The sequence below is a fragment of the Piliocolobus tephrosceles genome, chromosome 3 (genome assembly GCF_002776525.5).
Source record: "Piliocolobus tephrosceles isolate RC106 chromosome 3, ASM277652v3, whole genome shotgun sequence".
Taxonomy (NCBI): domain Eukaryota; kingdom Metazoa; phylum Chordata; class Mammalia; order Primates; family Cercopithecidae; genus Piliocolobus; species Piliocolobus tephrosceles.
This window is the reverse complement of record NC_045436.1, coordinates 88884255-88903712: the sequence shown is the minus strand read 5'-3', so window position 1 is coordinate 88903712 and position 19458 is coordinate 88884255. Positions and strand designations below refer to the sequence as shown.

Genomic DNA, 19458 nt, shown 5'->3' with positions numbered 1-19458 from the left:
CAGATCCACAAAAGCAAAGAGGTTCCAAATGTTTTGTTTCCTTTCAAAATGTGAAAAATCTGAGCCATAGTTTGGTTGTATTACTTGACCTTTCTCATCTGATGGGGACTGCCTTTCACTGTTCCTGCTATCACAACATGACTGTGCAAACAAGGGGGCCAGATTTCACTGTGCTGTGGATTGTTCATGTGGAGCACGGTACATAGGAGCTAAAGGAGCCCGGAACTGTCGTGCGCCTGCCCTCTGACATTGCTGAAAAATGCTCCCATGCCTAATGGCACAACCAGATCCCTTGACTACCTGTGTGAATAAGGATAGTGCTACATAACTCTCATGTCCTGGTTCATGCTTCATACACCTATACATTCTTTGTGTGTATGTGAATCTGTACATGTGTTGTGTGTGAACTGAACTGAAACTTTTCCCTGAGCTTTCCTTTCAATGAGAAAAAATAAATGACTGAGGTTTGCAATTTGTCAAAAGCTTTGAAAAGATTGCTTTAGCAGACTTCATTTCTGAAGGTTCATACTGCCTTTCCATCCTTTATGGAGGACCTGGTGGGATAGCCTAATTTACTTTGTGCACACCAATTATTAATACAAATGTCTACCTTGGCCTACTTCCTTTCATTTATACAATTTCAGGGATGGCTAGTCAGCCATGCTCCAGGCGGGACGTAGACCCATTCATGCATGGGGCAAGTGCTTTATTGTCTCCCCAGTAGACTCCGAGCATGCTGTGGCTACAGCCTATGGAACACTTTCTTTCATCCCTCAGCAGTTATTTAGAATCGTTCAGAAAGAACCTGCCGAGCCTCATCAATAGAGGTAATTTAGCCAGTGGCTCTAAAAATGCTAAGCTACATTTCCTGTCTCAACGGAGAACATTTATGCTATAAAAGAAAAGAAATGTATTCAGATACTCTTGATTATAACATTACAGTATCTGATTTAATCTCAGCATCGCTAATTGTATAATGTTATCTGTTAAAATAAATTAAGGTAGTTGATTTCTCGTTACAAAACATTTTATTGCAGTGAGCAGAGAGGACTTTAACTAGTTTCCACAACTTGAGGCTCTGTAAGAAGATTTTCCAATTGCTTGGCAAGTATGAGAATAAAGAATGGGAATCTTAAAGTGCACTAACCTTTTTGTGTTTCTTGTGACCATAAGTTCCCCTGTTGAAGAGTTTAGGACTTATTTTTCCTTGTTTCTCTCGCATCACTGCAGTGCCTGGCTTAATAAAGGTGGGCTGAATCAAAATTCATATAAGAATGAATTTTTAAAAAATCAAATGTTTATGACATGCCTTCCACTGTGGAAGGACTATGTGGTGTAACATCATGATTAAAAACCTAGGCTGAGGAATCTGGCAGACCCGAATGTATGTCTCAGTATTTCCACTTACTAGTGGTGTGATCTTTGACAAGTCACTCAACATTTCCTAGTCTCAGTTTCCACAGCTGTAAAATGGGGCTAATAATGGTACCTACTGGTGTCTGCAAAACCAACATCACAGTACCTGACATATTGTAACAACACTATAAGTGTTAGCTGTTCAAGGAGCATGCAGTTTAATAGAAGAGACAGGCTATGAATACCTGTATTTTAAGGCAGAATGTAATGTTATAAAAGAATTGAGACAATGATCTGTGTATATTTAGAAGAAAAAAAGTTCCCATCTGCTATAGGAAAGCAGATAAAGCTTTGGGAAGAGGTGAAAGCCTCAGAGCATGGAAGTGAATGAGCAGGAGGACACACCAGGTGGTGGTTGGTACAGCAGGAACAAGAGTGTGCCAGGAGTCAGGAGCTTATAGCAATTGGAGGGAGGTCATGGGGCTAAGGGCCTCTACAGGGGCTGGAGCCAAGGGTTTTTTACTGCCAGGTGTAACTATGCCTTGATTTGGTCAAAATGAGATGTCATTTTCTTTGATGGAGTAAAAGTAAAGCTTTAAAATGTGATCAGTACATCTCGCTGCAACTGCTTGAGTGCTGCAAGTGACATTGTTCTCCCTCTGGTATTTCAGCAGCACTCGGTTTACCCAGCTCTTGTCATCTTTAAGGTTTTGTGACCTGGTGGGTGAAGTTTATTTGGTCTTGCTACAGAAAATGTAGGAATGGTGATTTCCGTCATTTATTTGTTTAAAGTATGGTAACATGTCCGGGCGCGGTGGCTCACACTTGTAATCCCAGCACTTTGGAAGGCCGAGGTGGGCGGATCACGAGGTCAGGAGATGGAAACCATCCTGGCTAACAGGGTGAAACCCGCATCTCTACTAAAAATACAAAACCAAAATTAGCCGGGCGTGGTGGCGGGCGCCTGTAGTTCCAGCTACTCGGGAGGCTGAGGCAGGAGAATGGTGTGAACCCGGGAGGTGGAGCTTGCAGTGAGGCGACATCGCGCCACTGGCACTCCAGCCTGGGCGACAGGTATTATAACACTGTAATATATGGCATATAGTTACTGAAAGTTGCTTGGCATAAGAAAACAGTTCTGCATAGTAGTTATCCTGATACACACTGCATAAAATGGAGTTTTGGCCAGGTACAGTGGCTCATCCCTATAGTCCCAATACTTTGGGAGGCTGAGGCAGATGGATCACTTGAGCCCAGTTCAAGACCAGCCTCGGCAATATGGCGAAACTCTGTCTCTACAAACAAATACAAAACATTAGCCAGGCGTGTGAACCCAGCTACTCAGGAGGCTGAGGTGGGAGGATCACTTGAGCCAAGGAGATGGAGGTTACAGTGAGCTGTGATGGCGCCACTGCACTCCAGCTCGGGTGACAGAGCGAGACGCAAAACAACAACAACAACAACACAACAACACAATGAAGTTTTACCCTTTTAAAAAATTTTAACAGGCATTGCACTGTGGTACACATGGAAGCCTGACTTTAATATGTCCATGTTGATGTGAAGAAGAATGACTACACAGGCCTTTGACCTACCTCAAAACTCCCATACAGACCAGAGAGTCTACATGAATCTTGGCAGAGTCTTTGCAACATTGGTAATTCACTACATTAGCCACTTATTCAAGGGTCTTTCACAGACATAATCCTCTTTTGTCTTCACAACTACTGAGTTCGTGGTGTGGGTCTTTGATGGTTCCCTTCCTCCTCCTAGACCTATCACCCAAAGCCCAGCTCATTCCTTGACCCTGCCTGTCTTCTCTGCAGATGCACTACAGGCTATTCCACTTGAACTGTGTGGCCAGTGCTGAGGCAAAGTGTGCCCAATGGTGGAGTGTAGGATGGGAATGATGGGGTAGCTGCCTCTCTTATAGTTCAGGTGTGGGGATTCATGAATTCTAAAGACCAGAGGGGTGGGGAGTCTGGCAGCAGCTTCTTCCTTCTGTTGCTATTTCTTTCATAGCCTATCTATCTTGTTGCCTTCTGGGAAATGATGACCCAGGCACCACCTCTCTGGAGGGATGTGATACTCTGACCTGCCTTCTGCTGCTTGTGTCTCAACTGACCTGTTCATGAGGCTTGACCATCTATTTTCATCCTGAGGAAGTAAAGGATAGAGCATCCGAACTCTGAGGAGCAGGAGATATGGAGAAAGGGTGTATTAATGTCCATAGCAGGTATCAGCTGTGCAAGGAAAATATTTAAAGCAGGGAGTAGATGTAGGTTCTTTATCTATGAGGTGCCTGGATGCCTCTGATTTCCTGTTTTCAGAATAAATTCTGTAATAGCTCATCATGAATAATATATAAAGACAATAATGTCTAAGAATTATAAGGAAATTAAGATTATTGTAGACAGGAAATTACAAATTTGTATGAGTACTCTGTATATCTGAGTTTTTAAGTTCTTATTGAATAAATATAGACAATATTATCTATATTATTTTTACATAGTAGTTCCTTCTTGTCCAAGGGGATATGTTCCAGGACCCTCAGTGGATGCCTCAAACTGCAGATAGCACCAAATCCTATACATACTATGTTTCTTCCTATAAATATGTATACACACATACTACACACACACCTATATAAAGTCTAACTTATAAATTAGCCAAAGTAAGAGATTAACAACAATAATAAAATAGACAATTGTAACTACATACTACCATAAAAGTTGTATAAATGTGGTCTCTCAACATATTTTATTGTGCTGTACTTGCTCTTCCTGTAATGATGTGAGATGACAGAATGCCTACATGGTGAGAGGAAGTGAGGTGAATGGTGTAGGCATTGTTGACATAGCATTAGGCTACTATTGACCTTCTGCAGGTGGTGTATACAGCATAGTTACATTAGACAAAGAGGTGATTCATGTATTGGGCGGGATGGAGTGGGATGGCATGAGATTTCATCCTGCTACTCAGAATGGTGTGCAATTTAAAACTTAGGAATTGCCTCCCTCTTGTGTCATTGATTTTTCCTCTCTTCTGGATAATTTCATTAGCATAGAATTATGCCATAATATCTTTTGTCCTTAAAAAGAAACTTCCCTGACCCCATATGTTTCCCAGATGCTGTTCCATTTCTTATGGCTCCCACTCCCTTTTACAATGCAACTCTGCAAAGAGTTGCCCACACTCATCAAATATTGTTTTCCCACTCTCTCTAATCTAACATGGCCTCCATCGATACCACTGTGCTGAAAACATTCTTCTTAAGTACACTAGTTACCTTTACTATGACAAATTTAGTGGTCAGAATTCAGTTCCAACTTTGTTGGACCACATTCGACACAGTGAATTGGTCTCTTCTTGAGATACGTTCCTTGTTTATCTCCTAGCTAGTCCCCTTTCTTTCTTTCTTCCTTCCTCCCCCTTGCCTCCCCTCCCCTCCCCTCCCCTCCTCTTCCCTTCCCTTCTTTCTGATGGAGTCTTGCTCTGTTGCCAGGCTGGAGAGCTGTGGTACAGTCTCGGCCCCCTGCAACCTCTGCCTCCTTGGTTCAAGTGATTCTCCTGCCTCAGCCTCCCAAGCAGCTGGAACTACAGGCGTGCGCCTCCATGCCCAGCTAATTTTTGTATTTTTAGTAGAGATGGGGTTTCACCCTGTTGGCCGGAATGGTCTCGATCACTTGACCTTGTGATCCACCCACCTTTGCCTCCCAAAATGCTGGAATTACAGACATGAGCCACCAGGCCTGGCCCCTTTTTCTTCTTCATGGTTTCTACATGTTGGAATGGGCAGGGCATGGTGGCTCATGCTTGTAATCCCAGCACACTGGGAGGCCAAGACAGGAGGATTGCTTGAGCCCAGGAGTTCTAGACCAGCCTGGGAAGCATAGCAAGAACCTGTCTACAAAAAAATAGAAAATTAGCTGAGTATGTTGGTACATGGCTGTAGTCCTAGCTACTGGGGAGACTGACCTGGGAGGAGTGTGAGACTGCAGTGAGCTCTGATTGCACCACTGCACTCTGGTCTGGGTGACAAAGCGAGACCCTGTCTCAATAAACGAATGAATGAATGAATAAATGAATTTTGAAATGCCTGATGGCTCAGAACTTAGACCTTTTTTCTTCCTTATTTACATTGCCTCATTAGGCGATCTCATATAATCTCATGGCTTTAACTATTATCTATATGTCAAAGGTCTCCCAAATGTGTATCTCCAGTCTGAACTCTCTGAATTTTGGACTTGTATATCCAACTATCTATTCAATGTTTGCACACGGATATCTCCTAGAAATGTCAAACTTAACATGTTCAAAATCAAATGCTGGAATTCCACCCTTACTCTCCAAAGCTGCTCCTCTTCTAAATCTTCCACACATCACTAAAGAGCAACTCCACTGCTCTAATTGCTCTGGTCAACCTTTCGAATCATTTGTCACTCCTATTTTTTCTCACACCCCACGTTCAATCTATCTGCAAGTCTTGCACCAGAAACTGACCACTTTTTACCTCCTTGGTTGCTATTACCCTGGCCCATCCCATCCTTTATCTTTCACTTAGAATGTTACAAAAGCCCCCTGACATCTCTCCTTGTATATACCCCTGCCTTTCTACTGCCTTTTCCTCATAATGGACATGATCCTTTTCAAATATAATTCAGATTGTGCCCTTTCTCTGTGCAGAACCTCCTTGCCATGACCTCCTATTTCATCCAGACAAGTTCTTATCATGACCTGCAAAGTCCTGTCTAATCTGCTCCCTCCCTCTCTGTAAGTTTACTCCTTACTCTTTTTCGTCACTCACTCTAGTCCAGACACACTGTCAGTTGCTGGACACACTAAGCATATCTCCATCTTACAGAGCATTACCACTTGCTGTTTGTTTTTCCTGCTTTTTTCCGTTCAAGGCCTCCCATGACTACCCTGTAAAATAGCACCCTCCCATTGAGTTGTTCTCTAGCCTTCTTGTCCTCATGTGCTTTCCTGCTGAGTCCTTATCGCTACCACGTTATTCATAAACATTCTCTTAAAGCCTGCTTCCCCCACAAAAGTGATAGCGGGGCTTTGTTTCAGCTACCATATTTAGTATATTCCTAGTACCCGAAGAATGCCTGCACACTGTAGGTGCTCAATAAATATTATGCGAATGAATAAATAATCAATTTTATTCCTCTCACACCTGCCCCATCCCTAGCAGACTTCTATTTCAGAGTCCTCTGAGATTTAAGGAATGGAATATGTCCATTTTCTGCCTCTGTACAGCAAATTGATCTGTATTTATTCTCTCTTTCTTCTCATCTTATACAAGATGGTGTTTTTTCTCTGCATTCTTCTCTGACTCCACTTCCTTTTGTGTTCTGTTGCATGCTGATACTGCTCTGCAAACCATTTCTTTTCTCTATGTCCTGTCCATTTGTAAACATTTTCAAGTACCTCTCACCTTATCACAAAAACAAGCAAGAAAACTTTTCCTTAACCCTATATACCTTTTAGCTACTCTCCTATTTCTTTTCTTCTCTTCATGCACAGTTACTAAAAAGAGCTGTCTATTCAGGCTAGCAAATCGTCGGCACACATGTTTTCCATTATTGCTGTCTGTAGACATTCCCTATCAATCCCACACCCTTTTCCAAAGTCTATAACTGGCCTCCAAACTTTCTAAATATGTTATTCCAGGCAGTTGTTAATAACCAGAGTTGACACTTCATATAACACCTGCTTGCCATCTATGGAGCTTATTCTTGTCTTAATTTGCTCGCCTCACTGCTCAATCAATTACAGTACAAATTCCAACTTTCTACTTGTTAAATGCAATGGACTCGTTTTAATCAATTTCCCTTCTTGAAATTCTTTCCAATCTTGATTTCTGTAACTCTACTTTTGTTGCCATTGTTTTTAGGGTTTTTTCATCCTCAGTTTCCATTTTGGAACACTTTTCCTTGCCTGCTCCTGAAATGTTTACATTACATTACCCCTAGTCAGGGGTTCTGAACCCAGGTGAATTATTTCCTAGAGCATCCACTAACTAACTTAAGAGTCTGTGTGTGTGTGTGTGCGCGCACAAAGTGTTTTATATGTGGATATTTCTAACTACGGCAGCTGTAGCTTTTATCCAGTTCCTAAGAGGGCTAAGAATCACTGCTACTTTCTTTCTCTGGCTAATCTCGCCCAAGCCCATGGGCAACCAGCATGACACAAGTGAGAGCTCAAAAGGGTCCAAGTCAAATAAACCCATGTTCATAGTTTGAACTTCCTTTTTAGAAGCTGTTTGACTAAGGAAACGTTACTTAACCTTTCTGAAACTTGGTTTGTTCAACTGCAAAATGGTAGAAATGACCCCTAATTTGCAGGGTTATTGTAACAAAGAGAGATGTCATTTGTAAAGCTCTTCATGTTGTGTAGTGGTCAGTAAGTGGTAGCTATTACGATTCAGCCACAAACATCTGGGTCCCTCAAGAACATAAGCTTGTCAGCTTGCAGAGCCTCTCCTCCCTCATCTTAAAACAGGCTTCATTTTTAGGATTCTGCCTTAGTGAAGCAGTAAGGATGATGTGACTCACGCATTATAGATTAATTGACTCTCTGGGTATTAGAAATCTGCTAGCATGCATTTATTAATGCAGAACATCTAGGACAGCTGCTGAGAGCACTGTCAAGTCCATCTTTGTGCACAATATTTGGAAAATCAGAATTGGGCACATATAAATTTAATCAGACTGAAAGATGTTTATAAATTGGCTTCCAGTATTTATCTGGAGCAATCAAAATAGCACACATTAAGAATGTTATTAAACATAGCAGAAACCAAATTACTCAATATATACAGTGTAATAAAAATTGGTAGGGCAGTAAAAATTGCCTGGGTATGTGTTTTTAAAGCAATGGAAGCTGAGCAGGTCTCTTTTCAGAAGTATTCCATATTTGTTTATTGTATCCTACTAAACATGTCTATAAAACTGATCACTTACTTACACCTTGATTACCAATCCTGATTCCATACTGGCTGGTGAAAAGGCTTGGATAAGCATGATGTTTTAGACACTTGACAAACATTTATAGTCAAAAGTGTAAGTTATTTATACAACTCCGTAACATAATGCAGTTAAATTACAACCCATATATTTTGGTTTGCAAAACAGCAAAGGATCCAAGGAACTCTATGCCTGGCAGGGATCCCCAGTTGATGTGGAGCCATGACCTGTTCTCGTTGGTATTTAACTGTATAACTCTCCTGCCCCTTTATCTACTCCTACTTTCAAGTGATATGTGGCATACAGAAAGGTACATTTAAAACCCTTACTTACTGAATTTTTGAGAGCATATCTTAAGCATTTTGCAACATTCTTCCAAGTAATTAAAAACACCCTGAATTGGGAGAAAGTTAGAAACTGAAATTCAAAATCATTGACCTAGATCTTTGAGTAAATGACTAATACGGAAATTTTTTTTTTTTTTTTTGAGACAGTGTCTCGCTCTGTCGCCCAGGCTGGAGTGCAGTGGCCGGATCTCAGCTCACTGCAAGCTCCGCCTTCCGGGTTTACGCCATTCTCCTGCCTCAGCCTCCCGAGTAGCTGGGACTACAGGCGCCCGCCACCTCGCCCGGCTAGTCTTTTGTATTTTTTTTTTAGTAGAGACGGGGTTTCACCGTGTTAGCCAGGATGGTCTCAATCTCCTGACCTCGTGATCCACCCGTCTCGGCCTCCCAAAGTGCTGGGATTACAGGCTTGAGCCACCGCGCCCGGCCCACAACTTACGAGTTTAAAAGTTTTCTGCAGTTAATTAGTTATCATGTGACAATATATTTTTGTAATCAAGAGATGGGGCTAGTAAAATTTAGAGAAGCATTAAAAACTAAAATAATTAAAATGTTTACTTATAATCCTATCATCCATAGGTAACCACTATTTTTGTACATGTTTTCTTTCTTCCTCTCTCCCTCTTCATCTCTTTCTTTTCCTTCTCTTTCTTTCTTTAGATTGATTTCTAACTATGTCTGAATAAATATGTATATATGCAAAAATTATATCCTAGAAAATATATAACCTATGTTTTGTATACTACAATATAAATAAACATAATATGTAAATATATATAAACTTAATAATTGGAATAACACTGCATTTTTAGTGTTATAAAGAAACAATCAGAAATATAGTCAGATATTTACAGATGCTCCTCAATTTATGTTGGGGTTATGTCCCAATAAACCCAGAGTAAGTTGAAAATGTTGTAAGTAGAAAATGCATTTAATACACCTAACCTACTGCCCATCATAGTTTAGCCTAGCCTACTTTAAATCTTCTCAGAACGCTTACATTAGCCTACAGTAGGGTAAAATCATCTAATGCAAAGCCTATTTTATAATAAAGTGTTGGCTATCTCATGTAATTTATTGAATACCATACTGAAAGTGAAAAACAGGATGGTTGTATAGGTACTCACCATGAAGTAACATACACAGAAGAATGCCTGCTGGTGAAGAACGTTTGAAGCATTGAACTAAAAATAATTGCTGGGTGATGGAGATGCTGCAGCAACAGGGTTATCAATCTCTCTTTCTTCTGAGAGGCTTGAGAATAGCGGGTAGAAGGGCATTGACACTTGTTGATGGTTTAGCAGGCACAGTGTTCTTCCAGAAGATAGCAATTTTTGACGATATGGTTTATTTCTTCTTTTCATCATATATTTCTCTTTATCGCAAACAAGAGCATCCTGTATCTGCCATCAGCACTTGTGAATCTCCTGTAATTGACAGCTGTTTCTCTGACTTCCAAAAGCCATTGCTAATAGTAGTAGCAAATATTTCTGCCAGTTTCTTTGCTGTGAACTTTCTTGGTGCCTTGGACATCACTTCTGCTTTCTCTGCCTCAACTTCTTTACTTCTTTCTTCCTCCAGTTCAGTCAGCTCCTTGTTGGAAAGTTCTTCAGCCTCAATGCCAACAAGCTCATAAATTTTCTCTTTATCAATGTCCAATTCTAGTGATTTTCTAAGCACTAGTATCTTGTTACTCTTTCATCAACAGCAGAATCTTTGTTAAAGCCTTTGAATGTGTTCACATATGTCTTCAAAACTTTCTTCAAAATGCCATTCATGCATTGCCGTGTGACTTCTTCCCTTGTTGCAGCGATGTTCTGGATAGAATTAAGAATGCAGCCAGATTTAGTCACTCCAACAGCCTGCGCAAACGTCTGGCGTATCAATGTGCTTTGAACGCAGCTCTTGTGCCTTGGTGCATGGGTTGAATGAAAGCATTTGTGTTCAGCAGCAGATTCACAACATTTACATCAAGATGCATGTCACCGATATTCTGTGGAAGCCCTGGAGCATTGTCTAAGATTAGAAGAATCTTGAATGGAATGTTGTTTTTCCTACAATATTCTCTTGCCTGTGGAATAAAACAGTTCAAAAACCAGTCTTCAAACAATGCTGATATCCAGGCTTTTTCTTTATGGTGTATGGTTGCTCACATTCTTGAATGCTCTTGGGTTCTCTGAGTGGTAGATTAGGAAAGGCTTTAATTTGAACCCTGCAACACTTCCACCCCAAAGCAACATTTCCACCTCAAATTAAAGCCTTTCCTGTAACACCCCAAAGCAGTGTTACACAGCCTTTGAATGCCGTAGACCCTGACATTGGACTCTTGGTGAATGTATATATGCTCTGGTGTACACTTTCAGAATAAGCTCATTTCATTGACTTTAAATATTTGTGCTGGTAAACACTTCTCATCCACACTTACCCTACGCAGCTCTTCCCAAAAGCTTTGGTACCTTCAATATCGGCACTTGCTGTCTCACCACAGATCTTCATATTATGAAAATTATGATGCATTTTGAAGTGTTGGAACTCGCCGTGTCTTGCTATAAACATTTGTATATATGTAGGATCATTGGTATACTCTTTGACCTTATAGAACAGACTTCTTACCCTAGCCTAAATCATCAGTAGGCTAAGTAGTATGCACCTCTGTATCTGGTTTTCCATCCACATGACAAGTAATTTTTCCATATTATCAATCAGCCCAACTCTTTTCTTTGTGATGATAGTGGATTTAACCAATGCTGACGATTTCACTGCCTCACTGATTCACATCTTACCCTTTAAGATGGTTGATATCGTGGATCATGAAAATCCGAACTCTTTTGCAATGTCCATTACTGGCTTGCGGCTTCATACTGGGCAGTTATCTTGAGTTTCATCTTAAGAGTAATTGCCTTCCTCTTCTTCTCACCAGAAACAGGAGATGGATGAGTGTTTTGCAGACATGGTAGGACACAAAAATACAAAACACAATATCCAAAGCATGCCAGCAATGTAGCACACAGTAGAGTATTAGTTGTTTACCTATGTGACTGAGTGGCTGACTGGGAGCTGCGGCATGCTGCTGCTGCCCAACATCAAGAGAGTATTGCACCAGGTATCACTAACCTGGGAAAAGAGCAAAATTCAAAAACTTCTACTGAATGCGTATTGTGACTGCACCATTGTGAAGTCAAAAAGTTGTAAACTGAACCATCATAAGTTGAGGACCATCTGTATATAGAATGACATAACCGTTATTTATAATAGTAAAAATCTGAATAAACCTCAATAGAATATTAGGTATCCAATAAAATTTAATAATGCAAATTAATGAATGAGTCTTTATCTTTTTTATGTTCTGTATGTAAAATTTTTATAACAAAAATGCATGTGATAAAATTTTTTACTTATGTTCCACATATGAACATGTTAGTCATAAGAGAGAAAAAATAAATATGGTATTGTGTTAGAAAATATAATATTTTAAAATTAATGTGACAACTTGTTGACCTGTTTAAACATGAGTAGATTTTTAAATACAATTATATATTTATGAAAAGCAAATATCATGGAAGAAATCTTCCAAGTTTTGAATCTTTTTTTTATATTGAACCCCCCATAATAATCTCCATGCTCATTCTTACTCTCTGTCTCTTTCAAATTTTTTAAAAATAAATAGCCATCAGGTTTTAGATGAGCCACTTATTTTCCTCTGGAGTAGAATATGGCTTTAGCTTTCCAGCGTTAAAACCATTGAGAATTGTTTTCCAAAAGAAAACCTTAAATTGAAAGATTATTGTTTAAGTAATATTATTTGACTGCAGCTAACTTGCAGAATTTTTAATATCTATACTGTAGGATAGCACAACAGGCAATATAAATTATGAATAATGTTTATCTCAGTCAAGTGTATAAGAATCCTTGGAGGCAAGAGCAGCTTGTAGACATTGGGAGATTATGCAGTCTTTGCAAAGCCACTTTAAAATTAATATACATAATCCATAATGCTTTATGCTTTCAATTGCTTCTCTCTAGTATATCATTTGCATATTAATTATTTTTAAAAATTAGTTGATGCTTTATCTAAATTTGAATGAAATAAAGTGTTGGAATCAGATATATAACCTATTTTAAAACTCCATGCAACACTTACAGAGCATAATCTACAAAGTAATTTGATATAATATTTTCATGTTAATTGGATATGGAGACCAAATCAAACTAGAAAGTAATTTTTCTTCAAGATGGAACTTTCATGCTTCTCTTTTGTATTGGTAGGTGTACACATAGGCTCCTCTGGCCTTTCGCTGCCTCAGTTTTCTTTATTATCTGAATAAAATTCCATTGAGTGTGCATTATATGGTTTGGCTGTGTGTCCCCACCCAAACCTCATCTCCAGTTGTAATCCCCATAATCCCCACATGTCAAGGGAGGGACCAGGTGGGAGGTAACTGCATTATGGGGGCAGTTTCCCCTGTGTTGTTCTCATGATACTGAATGAGTTCTCATGAGAGTCAATGGTTTTGTGAGGCAGTTTTCCCTGCTCTTGCTCACTCTCTCTTGCCTGCCACCATGTGCGATGTGCCTGCTTCACCTTCTACCATGATTGTAAGTTTCCTGAGGCCTCCCAAGCTATGTGGAACTGTGAACTAATTAAACCTTTTTTCTTTATAAATTACCCAATCTTGGTATATCGGGATCTGGAACAGAACTAATAGGATATATATATGAGTTTATTAAATATTAACTTACATGATCACAAGGTCACACTGTCTGCAAGCTGAGGAGCAAGGAGAGCCAGTCTCAGTCCCCAAACTGAAGAACTTGGAGTCTGATATTTGAGGGCAGGAAGCATCCAGTGCAGGAGACTAGGCCGATTTCTCTTTTTCATGTTTTTCTACCTGCTTTTTGTTCACTGGAAGCTAATTAGATTGTATCCACCGGATTAAGGGTGGATCTGCCTTCCCCAGCCCACTGACTTAAATGTTACTCTCTTTTGGCAACACCCACACAGAGACAGCCAGGATGAATACTTTGTATCCCTCAATCCAGTCAAGTTGACACTCCAAATTAACCATCACACTTGGGTATGTCTTTATAGCAGTGTGAAAATGGACTAATACAATAAGACTTCCTTTTCAACATTGATGCATTTATTCTGCAGTGAACAGAAGCCAAGAGAATACTTTCTGGAATATTGGATTGAGAACTTACATTTTGAAAATATACCACTGTAATGTAAGGAGAGTAACCATTCTACTGGTTCTTTAAAAATATTATTGTCTACCCTCTTTGGGCTAGTCAAAATAGGCTCACCTTTCAGCAGTTCAACAATTGTTTCAGATGTACCTTATAGCTTGGGGTCTGAGATATTGGAGAAGAAAATGCAAATATATTCACAAGTGTAGAATACATCTGTTCCACTAACTGGCACAGACTGTAGGTCAAACTGCAACTCTTGTAAGGCTAAGGGTCCCATTGAGAGGACAGGACCGGGCACAGTGGCTCACGCTTATAATCCCAGCACTTTGGGAGGCCGAGGTGGGTGGATTACCTGAGGTCAGGAGTTTGAGACCAGTCTAACGAACATGGTGAAACCCCATCTCTACTAAATACAAAAAATTACCTGGGAGTGGTGGTGCATGCCTATAATCCCAGCTACTTGGGAGGCTGAGGCAGGAGAATTGCTGGAACATGGGAGGTGGAGGTTGCAGTGAGCTGAGATTGCAGCATTACACTCCAGCCTGGGAAACAAGAGCAAAACTCCATCTCAAAATAAAAGAAAGAGGATGGGATCAGGGACCAGGAGAGGGTTCCATGACAGGACTGCTATTGGCCCTCAAGACCTCCTGCCACCAGAACAATCCTGCAGCTACTCAGAGTTTTTTTGAGGTGGTTCTAAAGTTTTATCTGGATGCCTACTACAGGTCTTATTTTACAGGTGCTTTTCCTTTCACCTGAAAAGAAAAATAAACTTGACATCTCAGTGTGTGAATTTGAGAATTTTAAAGATAATGAAATTATAGTAAACATTTCAAATGATTGTTTTAGATGGCAAGGAATCCAACAATTGAAGATAATAAAAACATCCAAATATGAGTATACTAAAATAAAAGTAATAATCAAGCTTGGGTTTCTTAATGATGAGTTTCTGAGTTATTGAGGCAATTTCTTTCTAATTATCTTGAAACAGAGGTAGTACCTTTTAGAGTTGCATGAACAATACTAGTATTTCCTCGAGTTTTTGTAGATGGACATTTTGAATTTAAAATTGATCACAGTAAAGATGTATGTGAATCTGTTATCCTAATCAATATTTCAAAATAATATTGTACTTTAAAACTACAACCTTTCTGTGCCTATCTGTGAGTGTATTAAATGGGAGAGCAGCCTTTGTCCTATCTGAAAAGGAAAGACACAGATTTATGATGTATAAAAAAAGTACCATGTAGTGAAACTAATTGCCTCAGTCAGAGATCCAAATGAGTTTGTCAATTCAGAGAATTGTGTTAGCACTTACTAGCAACTATAATTGTGACAATGTCACAGGATCCCTTGGGTGTCACTTTTCCAGCTGGAAACTGTTGTGGCCAGTGGCGCCTTTGCTTGAGTTTTGTTCAGACCCACTGGGCTCATTCTGCCCATTTGGCCTGGCAGGCTGTGCTTGGCTTGTGCTACCGGCCTGGGTCCTACACATGCCAAGGGTGAGCCAGACACCAAATCGTGAAGGGTGTGTGAATGAGTGCAGGGTCCAGCCACTGCACACAGCCAGGTGCACTGGCTGCTGCAGTGGGGCGGGCAGCTGCAGGTGCTGTCACAGGTGCCAGCTCCATGCAAGCCTGTGGCTGGATAAGATGCACTGCAAGTGGCTTCTGCTGCGGGCACCCACGTCTGGGCAAGGGGAATGTGGTGGCACCCAGAAACTTGGAGACACCGGAAACCACAAAGCCCCAAAGAGGGAGTCACAGCCCTGGCTCAGGGAGGCCCTAGGTCTGGGCTCCCTGAAGGGCCACTGCTCTTCTTTTTTTCCTGATGCTCGCAGCATGGCGAGTGAGGGGCAGGTGTTTAAACTCTGTGTTACAGCTCTTTCAGTCTTGCCATTTGGTGGGTCTCGAGTTCTTTTCCCACATTCAGGAAGAATGAGGTACATGGACAACTGGAGGATGAGCAGGACAGAAAGGAGACTTATTAAGCAACAGAACAGCTCTCAGGAGACCCAAAGTGGGTAGCTCCTTTCTGCAGGCAGGTCATCCTGATGAGTGTCCAGCTCTCAGCAGAGAGGAGACCCAGAGTGGTGGCTCCTTTCTGCAGGTGGTAGTCCCCATGTCCGTGTGAGTCCGTCTGAGTCTGGGGTTTTTATGGGCTTCAGAAGGAAGAAAGTGTGTGCTGATTAATCCATGGGCAGCCATGGGCAGGCCTGGACCCGGAACTGGCAGTCTGGTCCCCAGGCTTCAGGCCTTTCTTGGCTTGAAGGAGGGGTTTCACCAGGGACCCACCCCTTTCTGCCTAGGAACCTATCTGCCTCGCACCATCATCAACATGTCTTCCATGGCACCTTGGCTGTTCATGCCAAGGGGCACCTGCAGGCCTGCACTGCGCTGCCCTTAGCCCCACTGGCCTCCATTCTGTTCTCATTGGCACTTAAAGTCTGGAGGTGGCTGAGGCAGTGGGGGGCTGCTATATCAGCACCGCCCTGATCATGCAGACACTCAGCTTGGTTGTGACAGTGTCTGGGCTCAGCCACAACTTTGCTCCACCCTGGAGCAGGCACTGGAAGTGGGGAGAGGCCAGAGAGTGGGAGCAGGCACTTCTAAGTCTACAGGGGCAGGAGGGGCTTCCCAGGTTCCCTAAATGCAGGTAATGCCAGGGTCTGGAGCCATGACTGGGCAGCTGCAGCTGCCCCCAGAACTGCAGGGCACCCGTCCCACCAACTCAGTAGGGGGCAGTGATCCTGCCTGTTCCTGCCCCCGCTGGCTTCATGGAGCACACAGTCCTGGCTGCACCTCCTCTGCTGCAGCCAGCATCTTCACAGCAGCCACTCCAGATGGCCCGCTGCTGCCATCAACAACAGTCTAAAAAAGAATAGTTAATATTGCTCTTTAGTTGCCTAAAGTAATGCATACTTCTGTGACAGGTCATCTCGTTTATCATGTTCCATTGTGGCTTACTTGCATCCCCAAACTTTCAACCTCCTTTGAATACTTTCCTGTAAAACATCAGCTACTGGCTGGTTGTTTTCCACTTTGCTGTTCTCATTACCAGTTTTTAAGATCAGCTCCTCCTGCTGTTTCTTCTTCTTTTTGCTGGTACCTAAGTTGCCCTGAGAGCATTGCATTTAACTGTTGATATACAGTGAGTCAGTGACCCGGAGCACTCAGTATTCTCCACTTTCTCATGTATGTTCCTGACTTCAGTATGTCTGTGACTTAACTGTTTCACTTGGCATGGCTTTTGCGTTTAATAGATTCAGGTTTTTATTTATGAAGCATTTTGGTGATTTGCTCGGGAAAAACGATCTTTTCAGGAATTCTGTTTTTAAAAAGGCAACTTACAGTAGTTATAAATTATAAATCGTAATTTATAACTACTCATTCAGGGTGTCCTTTAGAGAAAGTTAACCTTCCCAGTTAATTATCAATAGTGGTCACTACCTTTAAATTACAATTAACTAGAAAAATAGTCAGTAATGAATGAAAATATTTGTATTAATCAAACTACTCAGAAGCAGCTTAAGGAAATTCTGAGGTGTTTCTTTTTGATTAGTCTGGGGCAGTCTTTATCACCACATGCTGTCAGTCACTACGAAGTTTCTGAGGCACTCTCCTGCTCTCCCTCTATTCCACGGCTCCTGCTCAGAGCAGATACCATTACCATATCCCCAGAAACCTCCCCTCTGATCATGGCCCTGGTTTTGCCAGATGGCTCTATTATGATGACTGCAAGACGTGCGCTGTCAGATTGTCTTTTTGCAGGTATTTTAGGTGTCTGCTAGTGAATAGATTGTTACATCCTAGTGAGTGAGAGGACCTGGCGTAGGCAGTCCTGGAATCTCCTAGAAGAGTGGTAAGGCCTGTGTTGTGTATTCCAAGTTTTAGATCAGAGTTACTGAATTTGTTACATTGTATGCTTTGTTTCTGTGGGAAGCTTCTCTATCAACCACTTCCTCTTTTCTCTCCTTTTCATGTTCCCTCCCCCAACACACACACCATACATCCCTGAAATTCGTATTACACATTAGAGTAATCTGAGTTCCTTTAGTGCTATAAACTTTCCAATGCCTATATCGATGTCAGTTTTTAGTAGTAAACAGTCATTTATGGCTGTTTGTTCTATCACTAAGATGAAATCCATAATGCAATATATATTTTATATAATAGCATATAAGTGTATGCACACATCGTGCCACATCATTTGGTCAATGTAATGGCAGGAATGCGACATATTAAAGATGGACAGGAAAAGTCTGTCACTTGTAGAACAACCACAGGAGTCTGAAAATATCACTATACTAAACAAATTTTCGTTTGAAGAAATTCTTCCTGGTTTTACAGAATCCTGCATTTTAAGTTTCACATAACACATATAAGAGATGTAATATATTCTGGGATTCTATAAAATATTCATGTTCATGCTTTTTTTTTTTTTGGAGACAAAATGTCACTCTATAATCCAGACTGGAGTACAGTGGCACAATCTCAGCTCACTACAACCTCTGCCCCCCAGGCTTGAGTGATTCTCTCACCTCAGCCTCCAGAGTAGGTGGAAGTACAGGTGCGTGCTACCACGCCCAGCTAATTTTTGTATTTTTAGTAGAGACAGGGTTTCACCATGTTTTCCAGGCTCGTCTCAAACCCCTGACCTCAAGTGACCCAACCACCTCGGCCTCCCAAAGTGCTGCGATTACAGCCATGAGCCACCACGCCTGGCCACATGTTCACATTTCTGAGTTTGCATTAGTTCAAAACATCAGAAAGACCAAAAGCTTAGAGCTGAGGGGAGTTGGTGGGGGACAGGGCAGGGGAAGAGTGCACAAGAGTGACCACATGTTTGTAATTTCACCCAGTACATGGATCTGGAAAGATCCATAGTTACATGTTTAGTGCTGATTTTAGAGCTATTACCCTCAAGAAGCTTTGCTGAACTGGCTTCTGTATATGTATCAGTTGCAGGTAGGAGTGCCTACTGGTCCTAGGTATGCTTCTGGAAGCCAAGATTCATGCTGTGGCAGCCCTGGAGTGGCTGGGAAGTTTAGAGTGTTACCCACTTGAAGAATGCTCTTGTACCATAGTTGATCTGAACAAGTCTGTATATAACTGTCAGCTTAAACTTCTAGGCTGAAAGGCAGAATGACCTGGTGGAAAATGCATAAACCTTGTAATCAGATTTGGATTTAAACTCTGGCTTTTCTATACATTTGTATAAGTTGTAGCCTTTAGCTTATTTCTCTGAGCCTCAGTTTCTCCATCTGAAAAATTCAGGGTACTTATGAGGAATAAATGGAATAGCATATCCAAAAGTGCCTGGTACTTGGTAAGGAATTAATAAATGTTATTCTCTTTCTCTCTCTTTCCACCACTGGAGAGTAGAGGATTGGGGAGAGTAACATCTGCAGTGACTTGGTTTGGCTCTCCTTCCTAGTTTGACCTGCCAGCTACATTTTCAGGCAGAGTTCTTGGAAATCATCTGTTCTATACCCAGTGAGTTAGAGAACAAGTACCTTAGGAAATTGCAATCCTGGAGAGAGGCTAAGAGAGACAGTTCCCGGGCCTTCTCTGGGAACTGTATTAGCTCCACAC

General features: G+C 41.3%; 1 protein-coding gene across 2 annotated transcripts in view; it reads left to right on the top strand.

The window, feature by feature from the left end:
• COL25A1 (collagen type XXV alpha 1 chain) overlaps nt 1-19458 on the top strand; it is a 496532-nt gene that overhangs the window by 261140 nt on the left and 215934 nt on the right. The gene's annotated exons all lie outside the window — the stretch shown is intronic.